We start from the raw sequence: 15,583 nt of genomic DNA on the forward strand, positions 1-15,583 counted from the left end.
AGTGCAGCTCTGACATGGACATCAGCACTGTCGGGAGGATGCTGACAGCTGTGGGGTCGAAGGGTCCCCAAGTGGCTTCTCAGGCAGTGAACATCTGGGAGAATATGTGGCAGAAGAGGAAGCACATGGCAGACGTGAGCACGTGCAAGATCCCTGCGGACTTTCAGAAATAAGTCGGGGAGAAGAGATCTCGCAGATGGGAAGCGGGGGAGGAGCCAGTGAAACGGCACTGACTCCTGTGGATGTCACCGTGGGGGCCCACAGTCACCTCACCCCAGAGAAAGCGCAGGTTCCGATAAAATGACACAAGCAGGGTTGGGAAGGAGCTAAGAGATTACCCCGTCGAAGTCCCTCATGACGCAGGTGATGAAATGGGGCCCAGAGATGTTACACTATTTTCCAGGTTTCACAGCCAGTGAACAGCAGATTTGGGGACAGACCCACTTTTCCCAAGTCCCAGCCGACGAGGCATGATGGGCTCCTGACATTCTTCACATATGTGGAGGGTGTTAAGGGCTTCTGCTGTCTCTGGGCAGGAAGTGTCTTCTTGGTGTCCATGACTTTGAGGAAGATCTCAGATGCCTTGAGTCAAATGGAACTTGTATGGAGCCAGGGGTTCTGTGTAGGAGGACACTTTGGGAAGCTGCTTTTGGTTTTTTGTGCTTTTTTTAAAAAAGATTTTATTTATTTATTTGACAGAGGGACACAGCAAGAGAGGGAACACAGCCCGGGGAGTGGGAGAGGGAGAAGCAGGAGTTAGGTCCAATGAAGAGGCGGCTAAGCTTGGGCTTCAAGTCCTTCCCCATCTTGTTCATCTCCTTGTGCCCTTGGATCTGAGAGGTGACAAAGGCAGGAGACTGTGGGAGTGAGGGGCAGGGAGGCGTGGACCAGCTGGTCTCCCGGTGCAGGCAGCACAGGGAGACAAGGCCCTGCGTGCATCCTCTGGACCACTCTCCCGGCTCTGCTCAGCTCACAACTCACCACCGGCGTCTGCAGGAGGCTGTCCTGTGTCGGGCGCGCTGGTCTTCAGAGGACAGGAGCAAATCCAAGAGCTTCCATTTTTCACCCTCTCACTCTCTTCCTGTTTGTCCTGCTGGGCAGCCCTGGGGCAAGCAGCACAGGTTCTGTGACAGGCCTCTCAGCGCTGCCTGAAGGGACCCCGTGCACTGTTGTTCAGAGTGGCCCAGGAGGGGAGTGGGGTCCTGTCGGACCCCAAAGCGATCAGCTCCTTCCCGAACAGGAGAAGGTCAGCGACTGTCGAGGGCGCTCGGAGCAACCTGCTCCACCAGATCACGAAGCCTGTGGAAGCTGTTGTAGACGTTCCGCACGAGTCCGCGCTCACCGCAGACTGGATGGAAGGGCCGGCACCCCGCAGTAGGGGAGCCTCTGCAGCAGCGTCTCGGAAAACCGCGAAGTCCTTGTATGGTCTGTACCCGGAGGCCTTGAAGGGCTGCCTGGAAGCTTCATATTCCACCTGCTTCAGGAACAGGCCAGGCCCTTCTTCTCGGGAATGAGCTCCCCCTGCACCTTGTCCCCAGCCAGCAGCTCCTGCGGGGCGTGTGCGGTGGCGGCGGGGTGCCCTGCGGCATCTGCATTCCACTGGGGCATGGGTCCCAGGGCTGTCTGACCTGGCTGTTGGCCTTCTGCCTCCGCCTCGGCCTCCGCCTCAGCTGCCACCCGGACTGGCGCCACGCCTGCCTCGCACCCACCCACCCCTTTTTTTATTGTAAAGCAAATGCTGCTGCAGAGCCAACATTGCAGGGAACAGATGGCCTGGGGTCTCTGTGAGTCAGGGGCCCAAACCCTGGCCCCCCCAGGTCCTTCCTCTCTGCCGGGAAGCCTGAGAAGCTGATGGGCTGGCAGGTCAGGCTCTGCAGAATTACGAAGCAGGTGGTCTGCGCCGGGCTGGGGCTGAAGTCTGGGTCGGCCACCAACAGCACCCTCTAGTCCTCTGGGCCTCCAGAGATTTTTACAGCCAAAGAGGGCCAGGGAAGCAGGTGGGGCGGGTTGGGGTGGGGGGCTTGTTCCCACAAAAGGAGCCATGAGGGCACTCCAGAAAGCTGAAAGGGTCGGTTTTGTAGAAGGGGTAACAACCTCGTGTCAGCAGCTGTGGGACTGATGTGACCCCCTAGACAGGGTCCACTCTAGGATCTCCCAGTGATCCTACGTGCTGCTGCACTGGCAAATGTCATTCCCGTTCTGTCCTGATGTCATTAGGAGTCTGACTCCAATCTAACTCCATAGGCTTGGTAAGGATTGGGGACCAGCGGGAGGGCAGAGTAGGGAATGGCCAGTGGGAACATGCTGGGTGTGCAGGGGTTGCTGGGGAAGCGTGTATTTGGTTGGGTCAGATTTGCCTGGCATCAGGTCTGTGGGTACCAAGGTGCTCAGCTGCAGCATTTTGACCGCCTCCACGCTGGCTGCCTGGGTTTGCTTGGTTAAGTATATACCTTATTAGTGGAATCTCTGCTCTGGGGGGTTGTGGCTCAGGAGGGCGCCAACAAAGATGACCCAGGACATGAGGGCAGCACTGCACTGTTGCCCTCGTCCCCCAGCTGCCCTGTCACCATGCTCTCGCCTCCAATTCCCCTTAGGCCCGAGCCCGACACCAGCAGCACAAACCTGTGTTAGGATGGGATGCAGTCTTCTGAAGAGCGAGCTCTGCAAAGCGGGAGGTCTTCCACCAGAAACGTCCCCCTGTCTCTCACAAAGCCAAGCACGGCCAGGACTGTCCCTGGGACCGGCTTGCACCCATCAGGGTGGCTTCCAGTCTGATGCACTGCAATGCATCTTCCAAGACCAGCTCATCCTCTGGGTGGCTATATTTGCTCCGAGGGAGCTGGAGGAGCAGGCTGTGCTCTTTGCTGGTCTCCCAGAGGATGGGTGCCTGGGGCGGCATGGCCTTGAAGAGGGTCCCCACCACACAACACTTCTCCCTGGGCTGCAGCTCACACAGCTTCTTTACTTGGGCTCCACCAGCCTGGTGCCGTTGCACCCAGCTCACCAGGAAGGGCCTCGTTTGGAGGAACCGGGTGGCATCGATGGGGCATACTACCGGCTAAAGCCGTGATCCCCCTGCAGGAAGGGCTGGGAGGACTTGGTGTAAGTCACACAGGCACAGGGGCCAAGGTGGCATTGTTGGCCAATGGTGGGGAGAGGAGAGTGTGGGCCTCTGGACAGCCTGCTCGGAAAACAGGACCGTGCTTGATGTGTCCAGAACACTGTGCTCAGACCACTATGAAGGGTAGCTTCATGGAAGCAGAACATTGGCTGGTTCTCATGGCATTCAGTCTATTTACCTAACTACCATTCAGCCTATTTACCTAACTGCCTAACTACCTACCATGCCTTTGTGCTCAGATGCTTCTCCTGTTCAACACTAGTTGACCCACAGAGGCTAGATCCAGCTACCAGGGCAAGAGGACACAATTTTTTTTTTTTTTTTTTGCATCAGTGAGTTGTTGTGTTTTTGTTGTTGTTGCTGTTGTTGTTTTTAAATGAAATTCTCTCTGCTGCTGTTTTCAGCTTATGTACCTTTAATTTGTCCTAAGCAAATGGAAGGCAACGTTTTTTATATTTTGTTTTATATTTCTTCATGAAATCTGGTCACCCCTTAGTCTCTCCAAAGGGAAACAGCCCAACTCCTTTATCTACTGGCTTTTAGGAAGCTAGGCTCCCGGTGGTTTTTTATTGTGGAATGTTCCAGAAACTCACAAGAGAACCCAACTTTCTATAGGTCATAGCACTCATTTTCAGTTATTCACCTTTATTGCAGTATTGCTAAAACCTGCTAAATGTAGTCCCCTAGGACACTCAGGAGGTATCTTCTGACTGGCAAAGGTGCATATTACTTTGCTGGCTAATTTAAAACTTAATTTAAAAAAAGTACACGCACACTTTTAACTTAAAAACACACATACATTAAAAAATATACACACAGAGGTGCCTGGGTGGCTCAATCAGTTAAGCGTTCGCCTTCAGCTCCAGTCGTGATCCCAGGGTCCTGGGATCGAGCCCCGCATCGGGCTCTCCCTGCTCAGCGGGGGGTCTGCTTCTCCTCTCCCTTTGCCCCTTTCCCTGCTTGTGCTTCTCACTCTGTCACTCAAATAAATAAATAAAATGCCTTTAAAAATATGCACAGGAAAAGTCTTACTGTGTGGATTTAGAAATTCTGATGCAGAATAAACACATGGGCCACCTCAGCCCCTTGCAGGGTCATGCAGACACCCTCTCTGCACCTGGCAGCATTCTAGTGAACGGGCCCAAAGACCTCTACATACCTTTTACATTCTCTCTCTTTCCCTCAACTTTCCTGACCCCGCCCACGAGCCCTTTCCCCTCACCTCACTTCTCAGTTTGCCTTCACAAGTGCCGGTAAGAAAAGGAAAGCTTGTCCTTGCCTTATTTCTGGTGCCACTCCCCATCATGGCCTCCTAGGAAGGCCTGGAGCCACAGAGCCAGAGCAGTCTGCCGCAAGAGGCCTTCCGGACCCTGTGGAAGAGACTCTTTGGAGCCATCGCTTCATTCCGCAGTGAGCCTGGGGAGATATGAAGAGAGTAAGCCTTCACCGGGTTTCTGGTTGAGCTCCATCCCTGCGCCCAGTGCAGCCGGAAACACTCCGGGATCTGCTCACACACAAAACATTCTCTTGGGCTTGTCTATTTACATTCTTGGACTCTTGCCTAATCTTCCTATAAAAAGAGTCAATATGAAGAATGTCTACTCCTTCACCCCAAAACTCTCATGAGAAAGTTTGCTCTAAGAGAAGTCCCAGACACTAGTGCTAGAACCCACAGGGCAAGATGGAGCCAGAGAGACGAAACTCAATAGAGTTGGGGAAAATTTCTGGAGATTAAAAAACAAAAAATGCTTTGATAAAGCCTGTCATTAGAGGACTGAGTTTCAAGGACTGTGACGAAGGTAGATGGGGTGTTATTCCCCACTGTAAGTTGTAAGCATCCATATAATCATCTCATGTCCTTAACAGAGAGGGGACGTCACCAGCAGGCCCGGCACAGTTATGTCCCTGGCCAAGTGCCACAAGGCTGACATGTCTCAGCAGACAGGACTTCACGGCCATTCGCTGCTCTGTGCTAACCCAGTGAGACAGCTCATGGCTGGTGAGAGGGATCGATGGTCTTTGACCTCTGACCTCCCACCCCAATCCAGAAGAACTGAGAGTTTGTCCTCTACATGGTTGTTTTGATCCAAGATGTATCAATTAGGAATGGGCCGATGCCTCTCGGTTCAAAAAAGTCCTGTTAGAGGAAGAAGTTCTCAAATGCCAGAATGAAAGACCCAAAAGATGGGGAATGAATATTGTGACAGGATAATGATACTTTTCTTCTTCAATCTGGGGCAGGGGGGAAGTGAACATCTTTGGAAGGTTCATGCATCTCTCACAGTTGTTTGGTTTTTTATTGAATTTTTTCGGCGTGCCCTCACTGCTCTTCCTCTATGATGTCTTTTTTATCTTCGAACCAAAATGAAATTATAACTACCTGCTCTGAGAACCTGGGGTAGTTTGCTAATGCTTTCCTATGCCTGCCTCTCAAAGGAGAGACCTCTATGTAGCCGTCTTGAGAGAGCTGAGCCATTAGAAGGTAAGCAGTCAGGGGACTGTAAGAACACGTAATTTATGAGTATCCCTGGGTGCAAGTAGGTAGGCCTTCCTCACCGCCATGCTCCTTCCATTCTGCACTCCAACTCTTGACCAGCGTTGACACCGATCCCACAGTCCAGAGAGTGGAACCCACTGAGGTTGTGTGGGAAAAGGGACTGAGATGAACAAGAGACATGCATGACAAAGCTTCAAGCGAACTATCTAGAAAGGGGCATGTGAGGAAGAAAAGCCAATGAAGATTACCTGCAGGTTGTTTGGCATTTCCCAGATTTGAAATGGTTAGGGTAGAGGCCTAGAACCCTAAGGCTCCCTCACGAATCAGTCCTTGGTTTCACACTTCATAACTTACACTCCTTTTCCAGACACTGCCCTGTCTCCTTCAGAGCATCTCCTACTTGAGTGGGGACCAGTGGTTCATATTCTTACCTACGTATTCAAGGCTCATTGGTTGGTCTGTATCACGGTCATTAACACTGTTGTCTCTATGGCGACCACTAACATCATCATCACCACACGTGCCTGGTGCGTCACAGTTCACAGAGTCATATTCACTATCTCGTCACCTGCTAACAACAGCTCTCTGAGGACAGTTCTGCTGTTGAGATCGTGTGTCCCAAAGTCACTGGCTTTGCCTTGGGCCTTGAAGGGAGTCCAAAAAAGTACTGTTGGATCATGTAGGTGAGAAGGACCCTTTACAATAATTTTGTCTTTCAGGGCCATTTTCCTGGGGTCACCTAGTTGACATTCCTTTTGGTTCTTTGTTTTTGTGTTTGCTACCGAGGTAGGATGATAATCAAAATAAAAATAAAGACTTTAGGAATGGAGATTATAATAAAAAAGAGTAATTTCCCAAATTGGTCTTTTGCACAAGACTAAGACTCAACTGGGTCCAGTTGCACGTGAATGGATGATAATGGAATAACAAAACTCATAGTGAGTAACAATGATACAATATATAAATGCTCAACTCTTTATAAAGTGCTTTTATCTGAGTTAGCCTCACAACTACATTTCCAGCTATTTAAATAATCATTATTATCTCCATTTTATAGATGCAAAAGGATCTCCGTTAACTAGCTCACTAACTCGGTGTCAGAAACAGGGCAAAGGTCCAAATCGCCTGGCTTCCGGGCTAATGCTTCTCCCCATACTGAGCTGCCACTATTGCACTCTGTCCATAGGCAGCCTGGGCCGTCTTAGGAATCCTCTGGGACAGTTGCAACAGCACAGGAGATTTTTTTTTTTTAATAATAATTAGCACACCCAATAGGGAATATGCTCTCCCTTCCATTTACGGAACTCGAATCAGAAACATTGTAAAATAACAACCTTGCATTTTATAGTCTAATTACTAATGATTAATTCGGTATGAATACCTGAAATGTAGATTTTTTTATATATAATATGGTATTTTGAAAGGCTCACAGGATCTTTGTTGAATATAGAGACTCGTGGGTTATCACTAAAAATAGGCTTTGGTTTACCTGATTTCTGTAGAGCTCTTTTTGATGATGGCTTTAGGCTTCTTTAGGCTCCCTCCTGCCAAGTGCATGTTCTTCTGTGGGGATAGCAATTACCGGGTACTAAGTCATGGTCTAGTTCAGTGGTTCCCTACCAAGGCTATGCATGAGACCTCCTGGGAGCTCTTTTAAAAAGGCAGATGCTAGCTCTCTCCCCAGAACTACTGACCTCAGTCTCAGAAAACAGAGCCCACGTGTTTACGTATTTTTTAATACTCCCCAAGTATTTCTTATCAAAAGGAAAGGTTTAAAACCATGTAAAACAGTTTTACTTGATTATTTTAAATGGGATTGCTATGATTGTCATCATTATTCTTGCCTGCGGATGTACCAGTTAAATTTTGTAAGGATTTTTGGCAACAAGAGCATTACCCTCTGGGTCTCTCAGCCATTTTTGACTCGGTTTTCCTGAGGCCTTGAGGATTTTGAGGTCACTACAGAATCAGGAACAAAAGTGGCAAGGTTTCTTTAGGCCAGTCTTTCTTTCCATGATAAAGAAATGACCCTTGTTGTTTAAGTTTCTTGAAAGGTATCAGCATAGTTTTTCATTCTCCCCTACCTGACTGCGGATAAACTGCAGCATCAGTAAATTCTGTGAACTGGAATGCTTAACTTAGCCACCAAGTAAGTCGGGAATCAGGACTCTCCTTTTCTCCCCTGCCCCAAACTAGACTATGTTGCTATAGAGTGAATTTCAGTGTACTTTCCACATATGCTGATGTATATTTACTTTAGATCTGTATTATTATTAGCTAAGTCCGGTACAGAAAAATCACATGGCCTTGTTCAGGTTTCTCAGAAGTCTGTGCCAAGAGGGGCCATAACCCCAAGCTGGGGATAAAGTTTCAAAAGCTATTAGGTTTTGATATGTTCTCTATGCGTGCCATGTACTTTCTGGCATCCTGAACCGTCAACTTCCCCAAAGGATACAGTGGCCTCCTAAACGAATGAGGAACCCTCTGAGCTGAGGGAGGGACCCCAGAGAGAAGCCAGGTCAGTCCTGAGGTAAAAGGACGCCTGGGTGGCTCAGCTGGTTAAGCGTCTGCCTTTGGCTCAGATCATGATCCCAGCGTCCTGGGATAGAGCCCGGCATCAGGTTCCCTGCTCAGCGAGGACACTGCTTCTCCCTTCCCCTCTGCTGCTCATTCTTCTCTCAAATAAATAAATAAATAAAATCTTTAAAAAAAAAAAAAAAAAAAAAAGGAGCCTCCCCCAAGGGAAGGAGAATAAAATCTCCCTCACTCCTCAGGCTAGGTAAACATCAGAGATCACTCCTGTGAAAATTAGACCCCAGTAAGTGAGCCCATATGTATCCTAACCTCAGACCCCTTCTCTTCTCAGACCTTGTAGATGGCCTTGTGCACGGCTCCAAGCTCTGCTCATCAGCAGAATTTTCTCTCGGCCCTTCTTCTTCAGTGCCGGGCCTGCGTGAGACCGTAGTGCAGCTGTCACCAACACGTACGTGCCCACAAACGCCACGCCAGTCCCTCTTTAAAGCATGCCTGTATTTCTTGGCCCTCCTTCGGCGTGTTGTGGAGAACCACCCACATGACCAGGAATGTGAGCTGAGGGAGGGCCCCTGACCCAAGGGTGGGAGGTGCCACAGGGGTCCGAGCTCTCTGCTCTGCAGCCGGTCTGTGCCCGCTATTCCCACTTTGCTCAATCCCGGATGGACCCGTTTGATTCTCTAAAGAATCATTACTGGCCCCACCTGAGCTTATTACTTGGTGCATGTGTCAGGGACCAGCTCAAGGTGAACAGTTATGGACTCATGATGATTTGGTGTCACACGCTCAGGCATTGTTTCCACAGTGATGCAGATGTGACGGAGCCTGGGCTCATCTGGGGAGGCGCTCTGGAGTGAGTGTTGCACATCACGGTGATCCTGCCGTGGGCGGAAATGCTGGGCCTTCCTATCCCTCCTCGGGACTCAGTTTCCCTTGAGAAGGGCATGATTCGGGGGAGACAGCTCTTGGCCCTGAGGTAATCTCCAGGAGCTGATACGAGGCTGCCGACTGACCTACCACACATCCCTCACCCGGTCCCTTCCTCAGCGGAGGTCAGGGAGACGCGCCTCGATGTCTGCCACCCCTCCACGCTGTAAAGTGAGGACAGTAAAATCAGGCCGGTTTACCTCACCCATGCCAAAGGATCAGATAAAACAAGGCAGGTGGAAGAACCGTAAAATGCCAACATTACTGAGGGGGAAATACTGCTACTCTGGTTGTTATTCAGAAATATATTGGCCATGGGCAGGGACTTGAAATGTTTACTTTATTTGGACATCTTTATGATTATGATATTACTTATAAGACACTTTTGCCATAAAACAAAACAAAAAAAAGCAACTTTTAATAATAGCCCTAGGGTTAACAGATGCTAATTAGAAGACATCTGTCTGTTCAGCCTGAAAGCGATCTGCGTGGCAAGGTTTCTGGGGTGTTTTTGTTGTTGTCGCTGTTTTCGGTGGTGATGGCAGTGGAGAGAGTACAGATATCACATTTGCACAGGAGCAGTAGTGACAAAACCCTGCATCTCCCACCCCTGCCCAGCAGAATCTGAGCAGCCCTCTTACCAAGGCACTCCCAGGCTTCGGAAACGGTTTTTTGTTTGTTTGTTTGTTTGTTTTTTAAATACATCTTTAAAGTTCTTATCTGCATTAGGCATCTCTTCCAGAAATTCTCACCCTTAGAATTGGATTGTAGGTTGAGAAAGAGTGGGGCGGGTGGTTCAAATCACCAAGGTAGCTGTAGGCTGTAGGGAGAAGGAGGAGGACATCCACTTAAAGTAATCCCTGAGCTTCCTTTAGAAAGACGGAATTGTTTGGGGCATACATATCTGCAATTGCATTTTATGATTCAATTATTCAATACCTTCCAGGCAAATCGTCAGCAGGCCCAGAAATGCTCTCAACCTTGCTACCTGCCTCCGGAGGACCTTATTAGCACACCAGGAGGCAAGTCAGATGGTGAACCTCAACGGACCATGATGTTGGAGCCCCAGTCCCAGTCTTCTGATGGCACGTCCCATTCCAAGCTGTCACCCACCCAGCACCACTCTTCACGTTCTCAGCTAGGGAGGAGGTCCCCATCAGGCAAGAGAAGTGGCAGAGGCTTTTTTGGAATCCCAGGCTCCAAAGAGTGATGGCGGTCCGGGGCCCGTATCTGGTGTCTGGCCTTATTTTAGTCTGTTTCTCATTGTTCCTCCAAATTAGACCGAGCCGCCAGTCTAGCTTGAAGAAGTCATCCACGGGGTTCATTAGATGCCTTTTCTAAGGGAGGGCATGTGCCTGGCCCAGTGTTTTTGATGTTACGTCAGACAGAACCAGAGCATCCCAGAATTCTCAGCTCTCAAGGTGTGGACCAGAGGACCAGAGGCGGCGGAAAACAAGGAAGGGTGCTGTCATTGGACATGTGCCTGGGTCGATTTAGGTAGGTCAGAACATTGGGCCTGGGGCCAGTCTTTCTGTGTTGGCTTTGACATGGTGCTTTCAGCAAACCCTGGCAGCGAAGCCCAGCCACTTCTAAGAACGGGGCTCACTGCATCAGGAAACAACACTTGCCGAAGATGGGACAGAAAAAGTTTCTTTCTCTTTTTTTCTTTCTCTCTTTCTTCCCTCCCCCCCGCTCCCTCCACCTCCCTCCATCCATCACTCCTCCATCTCTTCCTTCCTTCTTCCTTCCTCCCTTCCTCTCTCTCTACGTGATGAAACTTTTGGAAGGCTGCTCACTTGGAGCCAATGTCTTCATCCCAGAGCTCACATCGTGCATGTTAGTTCACTCGACTATCAAAGCGCACACGAGCTGCCATGGAGCCCCACCCTGAACCTTCCAGAGAAGTCAGCTCCGGTCTAGGACCCAGACTTTTCCCTTTTCCCCTTAGAACTAGAAGCTCCCTTGTTGCCTCAGGAAAACAGACCACTAGGCCTCCCCTCTCATGTGACCTCCCCAGGCTTCTACAGCAACATCTTAGCATGAGGCAGCACATTGCAGCACGAGCAGAGAAAGCCTGGCCGGATGCCTTTCGCCGCCAGTATTAACTCTTGGGCTCTCTGGGTGCGCGGAGCCATTAGAGTAAAAAGTATCTCAACACACAGCACCACGGCCACCGGCTGTCGCTGGAGCCTCACAGTTGTGTCCTGTGGTCCTTTTGTCCATTACGGGTGAACCGCAAACAGCTGAGAATTGGGACTCTGTTCCAGTGACGTCTCCTGGAACTTGGATGCTTCTCTTTCCCTCATGAGACAGCAGACGAAGGCTGGCAAGCGTTCAAGAACAGACTGTCTCATGAGATTTCCTGTACTTCCTGCTGCTGTTGCTGCTGCTGCCTGGGCCACGTGTCCCCCAGAACGCCTTTCTCATGACAGGTCAGCGTTTCTGCTGCCAGTTGTGGAGAAGCCAGATGTGAGGAGAAGCATAAAAAACAAAAGAGTGAGGAAGAAATATACACTTTACTTTAAAAAAAAATTTTTTTGAGGGGAGGGTGTCGGGGAAAGAGGTGATAACTTGAAAAATGTGCGTGTATGGGGCGCCTGGGTGGCTCAGTCAGTTAAGCATCCAACGCTTGATTTCAGGGTCACGAGATCAAACCCTGCCTTGGGCTCTGAGCTGGGTGTGGAGTCTGCTTAAAATTCTCTCTCCCTTTCCCTTTGCCTCGCTGCCCCTGCTCACAAGCACATTCTCTCTCCCTCTCTCTCAAAAGAAAAAAATATATACACATAGGCTTATAGAAAGTCTGCAAAGAAGGCTCGCCGTGGGCTACCATTGTGGAGTTAGCCACTTGGGTGTGCAGCTCCTTGATCAAATATTTAGAAGGTAGAGTATTGTACCAGTCAAGAGCTGATATCCAAGTTCTTTCCCTGCTTTCAGCCAGCCTTTCCATCACGAAGTCCTGGGCTATTCATTGAGTAGGACTGTCTTATATTCAAAAAGGAATCACCAAGTTCAGGGCAGTAGGCAATGATGACAGCCTGTGATCACCACAGGCAGATGGGCCTGATTGTCACAGAAGGGTAACACTGTAATGTGCAATGGTATGTCCCAGTTCCTGGGAAAGTGCCTGGAACCCAAGAGGCACTCAGTCAATATGTATGGAGTAAGTGACTGGAGACAACTGTGGCTTAGGTTGACTTAGAGAAAGACAGTTATTTTGAAATAAAACGGGTATGCTCTTTTACTGCCTATGGAACCATCTCTGGCCTTCGTCTTCATTCACTACCCTTGAAAGAACCCACAGGTGAATCTCCGGTGCCTCACACCAATCACATAGCCACTCTAAGTACTCACTTCTTCTTCTTTTTTTTTTAGATGACGGTTTGGACAGGGAAGAGCAGGTTGGTTGCCACCCTATGGCAAGGTCCCTGGCCTGTGTGTCCTCCTGAAACCTCAAAGTCTTGTTCAGCCAAGGACTAGAGATGCCCGGAGCCCGTGGTCAGCCTGAGGTAGCTTTGCCACACCTAGTCTCAGCACTGAGCTAAGGGCCTATCTTGGTCAAAACACTCAGAAATACTCACAGCTGTTCTGTGTAACTTTTGAAGGAGATTCCTGAGACTTCCAGGGTTTTTTTGATACTTGACAGACTTAAAACTGGTCTGTGGCTGGGGCACCTGTGTGGCTCAGTGGGTTAAGCCTCTGCCTTCGGCTTGGGTCATGATCTCAGGATACTGGGATCGAGCCCCACACGGGGAAATCTCTGCTCAGCAGGGAGCCTGCTTCCCCCTCTCTCTGCCTGCCTCTCTGCCTACTTGTGATCTCTGTCTGCCAAATAAATAAATAAAATCTTAAAAAAAAAAAAAAGACTGGTTTGCAGCTTCTTAGATATCTGGGATTTGGAGTAATTCCCCAATTTTATCTCAACCCATCTTGTACTTTTCCAGGTGGCCCAGGTACAAACAAGAGTGGCATTCCTTCCTCTCTTTCTCCTTTCCTTCTTAGAGAGGCGGTTACCTTATAACCATAAATAGTTAAGAAAAGTCTTCAGGTTCCATAAGTATTTATCGAGAACCTATTCTGTGCAAGGTCTCCTTTAAGGATTATAGGGAACAGGTAGTTTTATGTCCTTATAAAACAGTAAGAAAAATTTAGAGAAAAATAATTGGTATGAAACAAACATGTAAACATTCATTTTACTAGGGACAAAAGTAAAATGCTGCAGAAGTTTGGGAGCATAAAACTGTATCCATTTGGGGAAAATTAGAAAAACATGTCATTAATCCTGTGCATAATTTTATCGTTTCTTTTTTTTCTTAATATTTTATTTATTTATTTGACAGAGAGAGATCACAAGTCGGCGGAGAGTCAGGCAGAGAGAGAGAGAGAAGCAGGCTCCCGCCGAGCAAAGAGCCCGATGCGGGGCTCGATCCCAGAACACTGAGATCATGACCTGAGCCGAAGGCAGCGGCCCAATCCACTGAGCCACCCAGGCGCCCCTAAATAGTAGATATAAAAAGGAAGTATATCTGGTAAAAAGTACAAGACAAATAATGTTTTGGGGGTTGGAAATTTTAGTTATGTTTTGAAAATAGCAAGACAGTCTGCTTGGTGTCCATGAACACATGTAAAGGAGCTGTGACAGGCAAGACTAGAAAAAGCATCTGGAATAATTTTGGGGAAAATTATTCATATTTTGGGGAAAATATGAATGGGGGTAGATGAGTTTGAGCTCAGGACTCCTGGGTGCAGTTGGTCAAGCAGCCAACTCTTGATTTCGGGTCAGATGAGATGGAGCCCCGAATCAGGCTCTGTGTTCAGTGGGAATCAGAGCCTGCTTGAGATTCTCTCCCTCTCCCTCTCCCCATGCTTGTGTGCTCTCCTTCATTCTCTCTCTCAAATAAATAAATAAATCTTTAAAAAATGAGATGGAAGTCAAGAAGTTTATATCAGTTTAAATCAGTTGATTTAGAGTCACAGAAGGTTTTTGAGTAAGGGGTTCTTCTGGGAAGAATTTGGCTTAGAGGGAGTTGAGGCTAGAGGTGGAGAACAGCTTTAAGCACAGATGCCAACGGGCTTGGAGAACAGTAATGAAGCATGGAGTAAGGCGGTGTTTGTGTTCATGGAAAACAGGACCCAGTTTCAAGGGAAATAACAGGTAGAACTTAGCTGTCAGTGGGGCTGAGGGAGGGGAGCAAGAATGATTGAAGAACTGAGACCAAGACCTAGGAAGGTGGCAGAAACCACAAACGTGGGCCGCGGGAAGATCAAGACGTGGAAACAATGCGAAAAGCCTCGTTCTTGCTTCCTGCCCTCTGCTCCCTCTGGTCAACCATCTTGAGGCCAGCTGCCTAGGAGGTCCAGATCTCAGGAGAGTAAGAGCCTCTTTATGTAAGAGGCTGGAATTTTTTACTCTCCTCTTGACCACAATACTTCAAGGAATTTTTTACCCAACTGACCACTTGGATCATACCTTCTGGTTCCTTAACTTCCTTAGGAAAAACCATTGAGAAACAGGTTTTCTAAGTCAACTGCCAAATGTTCCCAGTAGCATAGACTCCTTATTCCAAGCAGTGAAAATAATCTCCATACCAGGATTTGAATAAAGAGCTCTTAGACTTACTAACATGCATCACAATACTGGGATTACCCTGGTCTACATTGAAAGTAGCAAGTTTTTTTTTTTTTTTAAATATACAGTCAATCATTATTCATGGGTTCTGTATTTGCATATTTGCAGAATTGCCTACTTGCTAAAATGTATTTGTAATCCAAAAATCAATACCAGCAGCAACACTGTTCCACACATTCACAAACTCATGCAGAATGGAGGAAAACGGGAGTCTCTGGACATACATGTTGCCAGCTGAGGCTGAACGAGCCAATACTCTGCCTTCGTGTTTCAACTCCTACACCGCAAGCAAGTGTCCTTTCTGCAGTCTACTTACTGCCACATTTTCACATTTTTGTGCTTTTTGTCAATGATTTCATTGTTTAAAGGGTCTCCAAGCATAATGCTGAAGTGCTGTCTGTATTCTTCAGCACAGGAAGGCTATGCTATGCCGCACAAAGAAAATACATATGCTAGATAAGCTTTACTCAGCAAGACTTCTAGGGCTGTTAGCCATGAACTCCATGTTAACAAATCAATAATATATACCGAATAAGGGGCACCTGGGTGGCTCAGTGGGTTAAGCATCTGCCTTCAACTCAGGTCATGATCTCAGGGTTCTGGGATCAAGACACACATCAGGTTCTCTGCTCAGCAGGGGGCCTGCTTCCCACCCCCACCCCCCGCCTGCCTCTCTACCTACTTGTGCTCTCTCTCTCTCTGTCAAATAAGTAAATAAAATTTTTAAAATAATAATAATAATAATAATATATACCAAATGAGGCATTTTTAAATGGAAACTCATATAAAACAGAAGTATGTATTGATTGGTTGATAAAAAGAAGTTGTGACCAGAGGTTCCTATAACCTCACCTTGTATCTCCCCTAGAGCAACGGTTTC

General features: G+C 48.2%; 1 pseudogene; it reads right to left on the minus strand.

Annotated features, from left to right (window-relative positions):
• Nucleotides 1-777: 777 nt before the first annotated feature.
• Nucleotides 778-5,683, minus strand: LOC101671786 (annotated as a pseudogene).
• Nucleotides 5,684-15,583: the final 9,900 nt, after the last annotated feature.

This window comes from Mustela putorius, unplaced genomic scaffold (genome assembly GCF_011764305.1).
Source record: "Mustela putorius furo isolate JIRA1106 unplaced genomic scaffold, ASM1176430v1.1 tig00537335_pilon_pilon_pilon, whole genome shotgun sequence".
Taxonomy (NCBI): domain Eukaryota; kingdom Metazoa; phylum Chordata; class Mammalia; order Carnivora; family Mustelidae; genus Mustela; species Mustela putorius.